Source organism: Siphateles boraxobius, unplaced genomic scaffold (genome assembly GCF_051911475.1).
Source record: "Siphateles boraxobius isolate OS27281-9 unplaced genomic scaffold, OSU_SipBor_1 9, whole genome shotgun sequence".
Taxonomy (NCBI): Eukaryota; Metazoa; Chordata; class Actinopteri; order Cypriniformes; family Leuciscidae; genus Siphateles; species Siphateles boraxobius.
Window position 1 is genome coordinate 24,394,808 of NW_027509219.1, and position 11,678 is coordinate 24,406,485.

At 44.7% G+C, this 11,678-nt stretch overlaps 1 pseudogene; it reads right to left on the reverse strand.

Annotated features, from left to right (window-relative positions):
- Positions 1–647: 647 nt before the first annotated feature.
- On the reverse strand, positions 648–1,750 carry LOC143732053 (uncharacterized; annotated as a pseudogene).
- Positions 1,751–11,678: the final 9,928 nt, after the last annotated feature.

Consider the following 11,678-nt stretch of genomic DNA (forward strand, 5'->3'; position numbering starts at 1 on the left):
TACTCCTCTCTATAGTAATTATTTTTAGTCCAACTAACATGCGTGCTATGGGTCATTAAAAGGCATCCTGAGGTAGATGTAACGTTACGTGACATATGTTGTTCTCCAGCTGTTTTATGGACATCTTTCCGCGGTTGAAAAACACTGATCGATCGATTTTATTACATTTCGGCAAGTTGGTAGTAAAGAGTAACAGATGATCGGTTGACGTGCCGCTTGAACTGAGATCTGCCAGCGTTCTTTCACGTCACATTTACAAGCGCCAAAACGGTGTTTATTGTTTGAATTTCATAATAAAACTGACAGAATCTGAGTGCTGAGAATCTGTTTCATATCGATAGTAACCTGCTCTGTCTTGTCTGTCGGTGTCATCAGTGTCTTCTTTGCTTCGCGATTTTTCTCAGTAGTAACGCACAAAGGTATGAGGAGAAGCCAAACTGGCACCGGAGCAGATGTCCTGCAGTAAGACTCCCCTAAACAAAGCCCAAGAGGCGGCTAAGCCCCTCGTGGAATGAGCTCTGATGTCCCCTGGGGGCTGTACTCCCTTTGATTCATATGGCAAGGCTATAGCATTCACAAGCCAATGTGAGAGGCGTTGCTTAGATATGCGATACAGTTCTCCTGATGACTGCCAAAGAGCGACGGGCACCCTTCATAAATCTGCGGATTAGAGGATGCTGCCCGACTGTTGAGCCCTCAAAACCCACATGACAGGCCGAAATCGCAGCCAGGTAGACCTTAATTGTGGAAAAAGACCTCCCTTTTTCCATGAGGTCTTGAAGGAAACACAAAATATCAGGAACTGAGCACTGATAAGATGAGAGACCACGCCCATCACACCACCCTTCGAACACTTGCCACTTGCAGCCATATAAGGACCATGTAGAAACGGCCCTGGCATTCTGTATAGTAGCAATAACACGCGGCGAAAGCCCCAGTGCGCTTAGGTTTGTCCTCTCACGGGCCAGGCCCAGAGAGCTACCCTGGCCGGGTGTGGGTGATAAATTTCCCCGTTCTCTTGAGACAATAGGTCCGTGCGGGGGGGCAGGCGCCACGGCTCGGCATGTAACAGAGGGATTATCTCCGCCAGCCACGGTGCTTTGGGCCACCTGGGTGCTATCACAATGAGTGACAAGCCCTGCTCTCTCACCCTGGCCAGTGTCGGAATTATCAGGCACAGGGGAGAAAAAGCATACAGTAGCACTCTGGGCCATGGGTGGGCCAGTGCATCTACCCCGAGGGGCGCGTCCACGTCCTTTAGCGAGAAGAACATAGGACAATTGTAGTTTTTGCGCGAGGCGCATAGATCTACGGTTGCCTGTACGAATCTCATCCATAACATATCTACTATCTGCGGGAGAAGGCGCCAATCTCAGTAGATTGGGTTTCCCCTCGATAGAAGATCTGCGCCTCTGTTCAGAAATCCCGGAACATGAGTTGCACGTAACAACAGAAAAACCCGTCTGCTCCACACCAAAAGCTTGTAAGCTAGAGCGTGAAGTTTCGACGAGCGCACGCCACCGAGACGGTTGATATAAGCCACTGCCGTGGTATTGTCGCAGCGTACGAGCACATGATGTCCCTGCAGACAAGGCAGAAAATGATTCAGAGCTTTCCAAATGGTCATAAGCTCTAAATAATTTATGTGCGCTGAACGGAGTCTGCTCGGCCACAGACCGTTCACCGTTCTGCCCTCCTGGGTGGCACCCCAGCCTGTTAAGGACGCATCCGTCGTCACAACTTTCCGCATCATAACAGTCCCCAGAGGGGTTCCCTGTGCGTAAAAGTCTGCGCTCTTCCAGTGGCGCAGGGCTGCAGAGAGAGAACGCGCTCTTGGGAGAGAACGCGCTCTTGAGAGAGACGCGCTCGCATGGAGACTGAGTTCAACTCCAAGCCCAGGAAAATGACATTCTGACTGGGTATAAAATTGCTCTTGCTCACATTCACTCTGAACCCGAGAGATGTGATGTGCGCGAGCACACGCCAGGTGTCCTGCAACACTTTCTCTTCCGAATTGGCTATAATGAGCCAATCGTCTGGGTATGTCAGAATCCTCAGACCTGACATTCTCATGGGTGCTAAACCCGCCTCTGCACACAGACAGAAGCAACAAGGACTTAGGGCGAGTCCAAACGGCAGAACTGTGAATTCGTAACTAGTGCCTTGGTAGACGAAACAAAGAAACTGTGTGAAGGGTAAATACTTATGTGGAAGAAAGCATCTTTCAAATCGACCGATGTGAATCAGTCGTTCTGTTTTATGGCGCGGGCGAGCGAGCCATGGGTTAGCATTCTGAAAATGTATTTCCTCAAATGTTTGTTCAACACACGGAGGTCCAAGATTGGGCGGAGAGAGCGTCCTTCTTTGGGACCAGGAAATAACGAGAATAAAATCCCTGATTTATCAGATTGGGGGGCACCAACTGAATCGCTCGCTTGTCTAGGAGGGAGGATATTTCCTCTTTCAGAATGTGTGAGGCGCTCTCTTCTGTGTGTGAAGAGAGAACACCGTTGAAATGCGGGGGTTTCATAGCAAACTGAAGTCTGTAACCCTGCATTATTGTATGCATCACCCACTCGGGAGCCGAGACGTCTTGCCACGCCCATTCGTGACTGGCAAGCGTTCCCACCCGAGTCACAGCGGAGCTGTGTAAGCCCAGCTGGCTCATTTGTGATGCAATGGCGCCCCCTTGTGGACACACTAGGGGCGGCATGCCGGGGTTTAGAGAGATTTTCTCTCTCTGCAGGGAGATGAATTCTCTCTGCGGAGAGAGATCCTTTCTCCGTAACGAATTCATACGATTCGTTAGTTTTGATGTGTTTTTTTGTTTATTGTGTGTTTTTTGTTTTCCTGGTCAGTGGCGCTCTGTGGAGCCGGCAACTCAATGTTGAGGCGATCGGCCGCTCGCTCACACACCTCCAGGAGGATGGACTGAGGCAAGGCTGCGTGGGCGACGGCCTGTGGAACGCCAGAGGGCGGGATGGCCTCCTCGTCCTCTGAGACCCCAAGAAGGGCCGCGTCATCCTCGTTGCCGGAACCGGCTGGTTCGTCGACGAGCGTGAGGTTGCCCGCGAAGATGTCCTCTTCGGGGAATGCAGGATTGGGCTGGTCAGCCCAAAAAAGTGAGGTAGCGCCCCAGGAGTCCCCCGGTAGCGCGTCGTCATCAGGTACGGATGCCCTTCCCATAGGTGGATCTCGAACACGAGATGATGAAAGAGAACAATTATTTTAAATTGTAAAATATTTCACAATATTTCTTTTTTGCTTTATTTTGGATCAAATAAATGCAACCTTGGTGAGCAGAAGAGACTTCTTTTAAAGATATATTTTTTTTTATTAAACGGTAAAAATTAGTATGTCTGACATTCGCTGCATGGTCAAAACACAGAGAACACCTATCAAAATTAATTAATTACACATATTTAAAAAAGTGAGAAGAATTTTTATTTAAAATATATATATATATATATATAATTATAATATATATATATATATATATATATATATATATATATATATAATTAATATATATATATATATATATATATATATATATATATATATATAATTAATCAAAAGAGAATTTTACGATTACATTTTATTTGAAGCTTTTTTGTTTTTTTTGAGAGGCACTTTGGTCCTGTCTCTCAAGAACTCTTGGAAAGTTCAGTCTTAAATGACTGGCCTTATCATCTGAATACTGCACTAAGTGAAGGGACAGGAAGAGAGATAAAGTAAGTCTATGTGTATGAAAGGTGGGCTGGGATAGGGTTGTAAATATAGAGAGAGAAAGAGAGAGAGGGAATGGAGTGGGAGGGCCAGAACTACCAAGGAATAAATAACAAGGCTGCCAGGAGATAACAGACCAATTCAATCTCTCTTTCTCACCCGCTGGCGAAAAGCAAAACAGAACATGGGATGCCTTCCAACGTCACCACAGTAAAAAGCTATCAGTTTTCTCTCTCGTTCGCTGTTCCTCTCATTGAAGCCACAGCTTGTTCACATTGGCTTTACATATTAAAGTCATCTTTGTGAGGGTGTCATGATTGCCATTTACATACAGTACATGCACTTTCTCCTGGCTCCGGTCCCTAAACAAATTTGGTTATATCACAGAAACCTTATGTATATCACAGAAAACTGTCACAATTACAAAACTTTCAGTGAGTGTTCAGCCAAACACACAGTGTAACATCTGAAACGCTGGAAAGATATGTCTAGTTAAGCCCAAAATATTTTTACAAAAGCTAATTTCATTGTTATATTGTTGTTAATCATATTGTCTCTGAATGAATACAGTCGCAGTGGGGCAGATGAAGGCCGGTGGCCCTAAATAGGATCTCGGCCATCCAGGTGCACTGTGGAAAAAGATAGCATGAGTAAAGTATAAAGCCATTCATCCCGTTTACGAATCCGCCCCATAATTTATGACTGCTGCATATGAAAACTATGCAGCATTTTCTGAGTGCATGCATTATAGAGCTTGGTAAATCAACATGACTGCTAACAGAGGACACTGTGTACAAGCCATCGAGGGAAAAATTGCATCCCTCTGAGTGAAACTTAGCAGAACATCTCATATAAAAAAGCTTACATACATTATGTACCATTTTTGAGTCAAACACTGGAGGTTAGAGCACTATCAACAAATTTAATCACAAAACAAGAATATGTGCAATCTGGAGCACTATTGAGAATGGTTAAGATTTATTTTGAAGCATAAAGGATGTCTTTTCATGCATATTCTACACGACAGGCTGCTCTCAAGTCACCCTCCGGATATATTGTGTTAGACATATGACTGTGATAATCAGGAGGTATGTCAATCTGACTGAGATTGTGCAGCTCCTGAGACAGGTGCAAAGTGGGAAATGTGACCAGTAAAATGACAAAGCAATTACAGAAATGTGACTTATTTCCTCTTCCACTCATGCTGAAATAAGACCAACCTGCTATGGTACATCATGACATCCCTTCACACTTCCAGCAAGCCATCTATTATTTGCTCGTCAGTTGAGACTTAATTGAGCAGAAAACGCACATAAAAAACAATGACTGATGAGACCCTCGATTTATATGAAGTGGCTGTTTCATGTTGCAATTGTATGCTGTCATTTGTGTTACTAAATAAAATAACTTTTTTTATTGTAAAAAAAAAAAAATCAATGCACCTTAAACAAGAATGACCAAACTATCCTCACCAATTTTAAAACAAAGTGACGGCCAAGGATGTACAGTCATGCTCAGAATGAATGGCACCCCTGGTAAATATGATCAAAACTGGCTGTAAAAAATAAATCTGCATCATTTATCCTTTTGATCTTTCATTCAAAAAATTGCCAAAAATCTAGTAAAAGAATTGAAAGTGGGGGGTAAATCACATTATGAAATAAATGTTTTTCTTCAAAACACGTTTTATTAAACACAATTATTGGTACCCCTAGAATTTTTTACGAGTAAAATATCTCTGAAGTATATTCCCATTAATGTTTTTAGCACACCAGGGTCACTAGGAACATGAAATTGTCCAGCCATGACTTCTTGTTTCACAGGAGTTTAAATATGTGGAAACACAAAAGCCAAATTTCCTTATTCATCCATCACGATGAGTAAAACCAAATAATATAGTTCTGATGTGCATCAAAAGATTGTTGACCATCACAAAATAGAAAGTGGCTGAGAAAATAGCTAAAGAATTGAAAATCCCCATTTTGACCATCAGGGCAATAATTAAGAAGTTCCAATCAACTAAAGATGTTACGAATCTGCCAGGAAGATGATGTGTGTCTATATTGCCTTAATGGACGGTGAGGATGAAAGTTTGAGAGGCCAAAGACTCTTCAAGGAACACAGATGGAGAATTGCAGAGATTAGTTGAGTCTTGGGGTCAGAAAGCCTATAAAATTAAATGAAAATCAAACAACCCCTACATCAGCACATGTTGTTTGGGAGGGTTTCAAGAAAAATCCTCCTCACTCATCCAAAAACAAACTCCAGCAAATTCAGTTGTCAGACACGACTAGAACTTCAAACGACACAGGGTTCGGTGGTCAGATGAAAAAAACCCAAAAAAATAGCTTTTTTTCCAGCAAACACGCTAGATGGGTTTGGTGCACACAAAGATAAAACGTACCCTATGAGTACAATTTAATATACCATTGGATCTTTAATGTTTTGGGCATATTTTTCTGCTGGAGGTCCTGAACTTCTTGTTGAGATACATGGCATCGTGGATTCTATCAAATATCAACAGATAAAAAAAATAAAACTTGGCGCCTTCTGCTAGAAATTTTATAATGGGCCGTGGTTGGATCTTCCATCAGGACAATGGTCCTGTAAAGATCCACTGGAGGCAAGTTGTCAAGAGAACCCAAGTGCAGTTTATTTCAAAGAAGATCAAACATGGCGTGGCATGAAAAACTAAAAATCAAGACATGAACATGAACGTAGACTTACAAACAGTGGACAACAGAAACAATACTTGACAAAGACACATGGCAAACATGATGGCTTAAATACACAGACTAATGACAAGACAAGGGAAACCTGTGAACAATGAACAGACGATTAACCAATGACAAGACACATGGCAGGATCACATGACAGACATGGAACATGACATGAACAAACCAAAACGTGACAGATCCCCCCCTCTAAGGGCGGCTACCGACGCCCAGCAAAAACAAAACAAAACATAATTTCAGGAGGGTGGTGAAGTGGAGGAGGTCTAGGGGGAGGGATGGTGGGCCAGGCCCGTGCCGGGTGACAGGACATGGGACGTGGCATGGCGTGGACGGGCCTGGGTCGTGGCATGGCATGGGCGGACCTGGGCCGTGACATGGTGAGGGCGGACCTGGGCCGTGACATGGCATGGGTGGACCTGGCAGTAAAGAAAGACAGGGCGGCAGCGGAAGTGCAGGCGACCAGGGCGGAGCAGGCAGTACAGGGGTCCAGGGTGGACCAGGCAGTTCAGGTGGCCAGGGTGGACCAGGCAGTTCAGGTGGCCAGGGTGGACCAGGCAGTTCAGGTGGCCAGGGTGGACCAGGCAGTTCAGGTGGCCAGGGTGGACCAGAGAGTTCAAGCGGCCATGGTGGTGCGGCCTTCATGGTCCCATCAAGGGCCACATCATTAAAGTCCAACCGGTGAGAGAGTTCACAAAACTCTGCCACATAATCCTCTATGGTGAGGTCCCCTTGACGTAGATTTAGGAGAGCAATTGCTGGGTTCATAGCTGGTCAAGTATTCTGCAAGGATGCACTCAGAGCCGATCCTGACCTCCCTGGGGCCCTAAGCAACATTATGTTAAGGGGCCTTCCTACCTGACCCATGAGCCATGTAAACCATTTACCATTGCCACACAGTCACACCTAACACACCCCAGTGCTCCCACTACAATCCTCCCTCCTTTAACTAGTAGGCTAAAGAAAAAGTAATTCCTGATATCAGAAATAAACATATTTTATATTACTATCAAGACTTCACATTTTAAATAGTACAAATTTAATTATTGATATCAAAAACGCATCCTGTGAGGAATAAAAGCTAAAATGGCTTCCCGTAGCATGTCACTGTGTTTTAAATGATAAAAGCAATACTAGATACTTGATGGTTATTATTTACTGAGGGATGTGCATCCATATTGACCAGTTTGTCCAGCCAATCAAAATTTTAAATGCAATATAGCCTATAAGTCAATATTCATTGTCAATACATTGCTTCCCATCTTTCTTTATTGCAGAGTTGTAACTGAACTGACTTAGAGACTAGATAATCTTTGTCTTGTTTTAAAAGTATGTGCGCCTTGTTTTAAAAGGAGTGCCATCACGCCCATATATTGTACTGGTCCCCACAGATGTTTTTGCTGGAAAGTGCGCATTTCATTTCGTGCACGCGCATACTGTATGAACTCATGTTAATGATAGGTAATGAAGGGTTACATTTTTGCCAATTTTTGTAATGAAAGATCAAAGGATAAATTATGCAGATTTATTTTTTACAGCCAGTTTTGATCATATTTACCAGGGGTGCCATTAATTCTGAGCACGACTGTATGTCACTAAATCTAATGTGTCGATTGTTTGACATTGGAGTTGTTTTGAAATAAGGCAGCACTTTCCAATTTCTCAGTGATAGAGGCCTATGTTCTGTTGGCATGAAGGTCAAGGTCCACAACAATACAGTGAGACATCCATCTCATGCTGTCTGTCTCGTTACGCCTGAGAGCTCTTTTGACTCATCGGCCCATGTCGAATGAGAGGTGCGATCAGGAACAACAGTGTTTTTCATGTCTCTTATTCTCGCCTTGCCCTTTTTTTATTGTGTTTTTTTAGAGCCTTGCATCAGTTTTTTCCAGGCTGTGAACTGTGGGGAGGGGCATCTCTAAGCTCACTGACCCTTGCCACACAAGACTTGACGAAATTAAGAGAAAATAAGATACCAGCTTTCCATTGCATGAACCGATCCCCTGCTGCGAGTCCACTGGGAGAAGCGCAGCAGTGACTGCACTTTATAAAATGGGTAGACTGGAAGAGGCTGCTGACCTGAAACTGCCCAAGATCCTTCAGGGGATCTGAAACAGAGTGACAAAGAGAATGAAGGTGCGAAGTTACATTGGCATCATTACGGCGAAATTTCATGTGCAAAAAAAAAGTTCTTGCAATGCTTGAAGAATGTGTGCGATTAACTTGAACTTGATGACAAATCTTTATAAGGAAAAAATGTCCCCTCACTCAAAAGTCCCAGGTGCTCTGATTCTCATGGAAATTACTTCCAAATGCAAAATTTCGTTGAGCAATGCTAAATGTCTGCACTCTTTATAGATAAACTATTTAGATAATTTTAATTTTATTTAATTTAATATAGACAGTTCTGAATGTACACTTGTTATGAGGATGAACCGAATCGCAGACAGCAAATACAAACAGGGGTTTATTAATGACAAAAACAGAAAACAAAACCCACGATGGGGCAAAACAAGACAGGCTAGACTAGACTATGACTCAGACAATAAACTAACAACTAAGACAGGAACAAACACTTCTCTTAAACAAGACTTCCAACAAGTAAATCACCGCTTGATCCACACAATGAACCGGCACAAGACAGCAAACACCAGGGGATTAAATAGGGAACACTAATGACGAAGACAGGTGAAACTGACTAGACAATAATGACAAGACGAGGGTAACAAGGGGGCAGGGTTACATAACGAGACAACACAAGCACATGGCCCAAACAAAAGGCAATGTGCTTGTACACAAAACATGGGTCTGTCATGATCCAGCCTCAAGACTAGGGGAAATCAAGGACAAGGCCGGATCATGACAGAACCCCCCACGGAGCGGCTTCCAGACTCTCCTCAAGAGGACATCAGACGCGAGACAAGACTGACTGTGACATTGACAGAAACCAACAAAACATGACAAATAACAGTAGTGGCAAACATGAACACACAATAACAGGGTTTGGATGACAAATCAGAAATAATAAACATGGAAGGGGTGGCGGAGGAAACACAGAGCTCATGGGGGATAGTCCAGGGTGGATAGGTGGACTGGGGGTCTTGGATTTCTGGGATGAGGGCTGAGGACGAGGAATCTGGGCAGACTTGGACACACGAAGAGAGGTCTTGGGGGAAACAGTCCGGGGCTTAGTGGTGACCGGGGCAACACACGGGGGTACTGCAGAAGGGGGCGCAGCAACAGATACCGACACAGAGGACACAGAAGCCGGCGAAACAGGAATCCGGACTGGGGAAACAGCAGGGATAAGAACAGGGCATGAGACAGGTGGGGTAGACTCAGACTCTGGAAAGGCGTTGAATGTTGCAGACTCGGGAACAGCACCGACTGCGGCCAGCTTGGGTGCTGCGCTCTCAGCGGCTGGCGTGGGTGCTGGGGTCTCAGCGGCTGGCTTGAGATCGGTGCTCTGTGTAGCAGACTTGGAATCAGTGCTTACGGTAACTGGGCAGGGAACAGTGCTCTCTGGAGCATCTGGAACAGGGACTGGGGACAAGGCAGGACTGACTGGGACATCTAGAATTCTGACAAGACAGGATAGATATTCAGACAAGGTTCTGGCAGCGATGACAATTGGCATCTCCTGATGGGCCGATACGGACTGTATCACAGCCTTTGCAGCGGAATCGGCCGCTGCTTTCTCAGCTGAAATGACTGAAGACTCAGAGACGACATTCACGGTAGTAGTCTCTGGAATGGATCTCTCTAACGCCGACTGGGAAATGACACTTTCTGCAGCAGGTTCAAGAACTGTGTCTCCTGTTGCAAAGACAGGAACCGCGCTAATAGCAGCGGGGCCAGGAACAGCGCTTTTGACTGCAGCGCGGGGTTGGAGAGCCATCGCGGACTCAGGGGGAGGTAGAGATGGAAAACCAGAAGCTCCATTCTTCCTCTTCTTCCTGGGTCACGGAGCGGAGATTGTGGCCAGACTGGGGACCGGAGAGGGAGGTGAAGAAGGTTCCGTTACAGGAACTGGGAAACTCACAGCAGGCGAGGAGGATTCCGGGCAGGAAGACTCCGATCCTGACTCCCACGACGGGTGCCTTCCACACTTACCATGAAGATTGATGGATTTGGAAGGTGTCTCAGTAGTTGCGGCGGGACTGGCCTGGTTCCCTTGCGAAACAGCCAAAACACGACCCTCCGGGATCACAGGCAGTCAGGCAGAGGGTGGAGATCCTGAGGAAGAAGTCTGCGGATCCTCCTGGGAGAAACGATCCCAGAGTCGGGCATAATTCTTCAGGATCCAATCACCCTGGGACGGGACAGGACAGTTGACCCTCTCTCCGTCGGTGGGATCTTACAACCACCATTGTTCCGGTTGTAGCCGGTGCCGGGAGGACATGCTGTCTGCTGTGTTCTTTCTTGGCCAGTTCACTCTGTTATGAGGATGAACCCAATCGCAGACAGCAAATAATACAAACAGGGGTTTATTAATGACAAAAACAGAGAACAAAACCCACGATGGGGCAAAACAAGACAGGATAAACTACACTAGGACTCAGACAATAAACTAACAACTAAGATAGGAACAAACACTTCTCTTAGACAAGACTTCCAACAATATGTCACAACATCAAACAATGAACCGGCACAAGACAGCAAACACAAGGGGATTAAATAGGGAACACTAATGACGAAGACAGGTGAAACTGACTAGACAATAATGACAAGACGAGGGTAACAAGGGGGCGGAGTTACATAACGAGACAACAGAAGCACATGGCCCAAACAAAAGGCCATGTGCTTGTACACAAAACATGGGTCTGTCATGATCCAGCCCCAAGACTAGGGGAAATTAAGGACAAGAAGGCCGGATCATGACAACACTAGCAGTCAAAGGTTTGATCAACAACATCAAATATATTAGAAACAAAACTGAAAAAAGAGAGAATTACACAGTGACAAAAACAAATCAAAACTCATATTTTTTGAGTACTGATTTTTAAACAGTATTGAAGTAGTGTCCTCTATGCTGTTTGCTGGTTTACTTTATGGTCCCTTTCATGCATTAAAAATGGAGCTGTAAAGAAATTCATATGTAGTCACAATTTATATTTGCCTAAAAAACTAATTAACTCAAGCATTTAATCATAAGCCTTCAAAGAGTTTTTATGATCATGAGAAGTGTAAATTTAATCAGGTGGGTCCAGCTTTTCA